The 3525-nt window shown below is 37.3% G+C and overlaps 1 pseudogene; it reads left to right on the top strand.

Moving 5' to 3' along the window:
• The first annotated feature begins 395 nt into the window (after window positions 1–395).
• On the top strand, window positions 396–1861 carry LOC111751057 (protein downstream neighbor of Son-like; annotated as a pseudogene).
• The last annotated feature ends 1664 nt before the right edge of the window (window positions 1862–3525 follow it).

The raw sequence follows: 3525 nt of genomic DNA, 5'->3' as shown, positions 1-3525 counted from the left end.
TTAGACTCTAAATTCAAGAACTTCCTAATCAAATCGAGGCAGACAGAAACCCAGCAGTGTAGTATATGAAAACATAAGAATACAACTAGATCAGAAAAGCACTTGGCTCCAAGATGCCACCTCCTACACATCCCCAGAGTGGCTTGAGGCAGCACTGGCCGCACCGCCCTGGCAGCCAGGCTGCCCCTCTGCTTCTTCCAGGCCCCGGAAAGCAGAGATGGCTTCGACCTGTCCAAGACCCTGAGTCACGTAACAGAGGCTTTTGGCTGTTTCAGAGATTACCCTCCTTCTGAAGGACCACTCCCAAGAGCAACAGGATATCCCTACTATCTTTAGATTCTAATCCAGGAAATTATTTGCTATGCGAAGAAATATTCCTGAAAGAACAACCATTAATGAATTATCCAAGACTCCTTTTTTTTTCCATCCATATCATCTCTGAATCTGATGTTCCCTACTCAGAAGCTACTGAGTGACCAGTGGACTGTACTATTAAAACTTGACTTTTTTTCACCTCTTCCTAACCTTTTAACTGGGATAGATCGTACGAAAGCATAGGAAGAGGCTTAGTCTTTTCTAGCACTGTAGGCAATTAAAGTTATGTTGCCTCAAAGTATACAGAATCCCAAACTCTCTACTGAATTTCACCGTGCCCAGCAGAGCTTTATCTATTGGCTCCACTCTGCCCCACCTTGGCTACCAGGCTTCCCCATGTTAAACCTGTTGCGGTGGAGTAGATTCCAACTCATAGCAGCCCTATAGGACATGGTAGAACTGCCCCATAGTGTTTCCAAGGAGCGGCTGGTGAACTGGAACTGCAACCTTTTGGTTAGCAGCCTGAGGTTTTAGCCATTGCGCCCCCAGGACTCTGTGGCATCGCTACCATGGGAATCAACTCAGGGCAATGGGTTTCCTCATATTGGAGCTGAGATAAAAATGGCTAAAAAGACAAGACCTTGGTCAAATGATGACAGCCTGCAACATATTTCAATGAGTGACTGGTCTGTGAGCTTTACTTCTCTATAGAATCTGCTGAAGACAAAATTTTGCACCTGTTTCACTTTGTACCTATCAATTTACTGTTCCGTCCCATGCAGCACCATTTACAGGGCGTGATGTCATCACAGCTGTCATATCTACCACTACTAGAGGCTTAAGAAAAGCTATAAAAAATGAGGGTATTGAACTTTCTTTATTTTTAATAGAAGAAAATGATTATCTTTCAAGCTGAGTAAAGAGAAACATGAAGTACAGATGAAGCACAGGCCTAAGTCTGTTGTATTGGTGAAAAGAATCAACACTCACATTGTTCAAAGTTTTTGATCAACTCTAATTTCTGCCTTGGATCCACCAACCCTGTTATCCCCTGGAGCTTCCCAAGGTGCAGTCCTGGAAATGCTTAAGGCATCACGTGAAGACACGAGCACTTTCTGGACACAAAGATCAGTTAATTTGGAGTTAACAGGGCTATAGATCCATGAGCCAACTCTATTTAATATCCTCCCTCCTGTGAATAAAGTGCTGTATAAGAAGATTACTCGTAAGGCGCTTGCTAAATGTGGGTTGCATTCTAAAACTCTAGACCAACTAGTCAAATACCATCATTGGGGAAATCATCTTTAAGGCATGTGGAAAGGAGCAACTACATTTATAATTGGAGATTTAGAACACAAAGTAAGGCTAAATGAAATCTTTGAGATTTAAAAAAAAACTTCTAAAAAAGAAATTTAAGATTCTTATACCCTTGGCTTTAAAGTTCACTTTGGAAGCTTAAAGAAAGAAATATAAGCACAAATATTCAAATGTTGTTTATAAACATTAACTTTTGCGGTAACTTTTCTTACATGCATTGAGCAGTGGGATTAAGTTCTTAAAGATTTTCTGTTTTTACTGTTTTCAGATTAGATTTTCAAATACGAAGATAACTCACACTTCTTAAAAGTTAGTAAAATAACTTGAATAAGAATTTTAAAAAGGTCCGACCTAATTATAAGCCAAGTAGAAAGCTGAGTTAATGTCAGTGTTTTCTTGCAAATAGGAAATTGAGACTAAACCTGTAGCAGTTATCTCATGGCATTGCCATCAAGACCATCAGGGCCAAAAATATATTACTTCAACAATTTGCAGAACACCAATTATAATTAACAGGTTCTTATTTTATGAAGATAGAAAATATCTACTGAGCTGATTATCAATGTCTCTACCTTAGCATCTTTCCCTTGATTCAAAAATACTTCATTTTTTCTTTTAGGCTAGTTAACCCAGAGGAAAAGGCATTTTTTATTCCATATGGAGTAGGGCTAAGCATTGTAAAGTATGATTAGCTGGCATGACAAAATTGTGTTTAATGTGCTGGTACGCATATGTGTGTATAGTGTGTGTACTGATATATATATATATCAAATATTCTTAAATAAAAGTGCTTAATTTTTTTTTTTTAGTGTACCTAATCTAGTAATGTGGTGCTGATAAAGATGGGTGGGACAGAATTCTAGTTGACATGACATTTAAACAGAAATCTAAAATAAATAAATAGACACAAAAGCAGAAATTGGTTGTTTGGAATAGAGAGAGGGAGAGTAGAGATGAGGGATGAGATGAAAAGTCCAGAGAAAGGGATCTCTCTCTCTCTGTCACAAACATAAATACACAATTAGTGAACAAATAGCAAACAAACAAAAAACTATTAATTTATAATATAATTTAAAATGGTTTTATAATATATAACAGATAAAAATATCCTGAATAATAATTGGAGGATATTAATCTTAAATATGTTGTATTAATTACACCTGGAAAGTTTCTTCTGAAAAAGTGAATTTAAAAATTATGTCAACTTACCTTGCTCATGGATAAGAAGACTTAACATAGTAAAAATGTCTATTCTACCAAAAGCCATCTATACATACAATGCACTTCCGATCCAAATTGCAATGTCATTTTTTAATGTGATAGAGAAACAAATCACCAACTTCATATGGAAGGGAAAGAAGCCTCGGATAAGCAAAGCATTACTGAAAAAGAAGAAGAAAGTGGGAGGCCTCACTCTACCTGATTTCAGAACTTATTATACAGCCACAGTAGTCAAAACAGCCTGGTACTGGTACACCAACAAACACATGGACCAATGGAACAGAATTGAGAACCCAGATATAAATCCATCCACATATGAGCAGGTGATATTTGACAAAGGCCCAGTGTCAGTTAATTGGGGAAAAGATAGTCTTTTTAACAAATCGGACTGGCATAACTGGATATCCATTTGCAAAAAAATGAAACAGGACCCATACCTCACACCATGCACAAAAAACTAATGCCAATGGATCAAAGACCTAAACATAAAGACTAAAACGATAAAGATCGTGGAAGAAAAAATAGGGACAACCCTAGGAGCCCTAATACAAGGCATAAACAGAATACAAAACATTACCAAAAATGATGAAGAGAAACCAGATAACTGGGAGCTCCTAAAAATCAAACACCTATGCTCATCTAAAGACTTCACCAAAAGAGTAAAAAGACCAC

The sequence above is a fragment of the Loxodonta africana genome, chromosome 5 (assembly GCF_030014295.1).
Source record: "Loxodonta africana isolate mLoxAfr1 chromosome 5, mLoxAfr1.hap2, whole genome shotgun sequence".
Taxonomy (NCBI): Eukaryota; Metazoa; Chordata; class Mammalia; order Proboscidea; family Elephantidae; genus Loxodonta; species Loxodonta africana.
The sequence above is the reverse complement of the archived record's forward strand: the minus strand, read 5'-3'. Positions and strand labels throughout refer to the sequence as shown.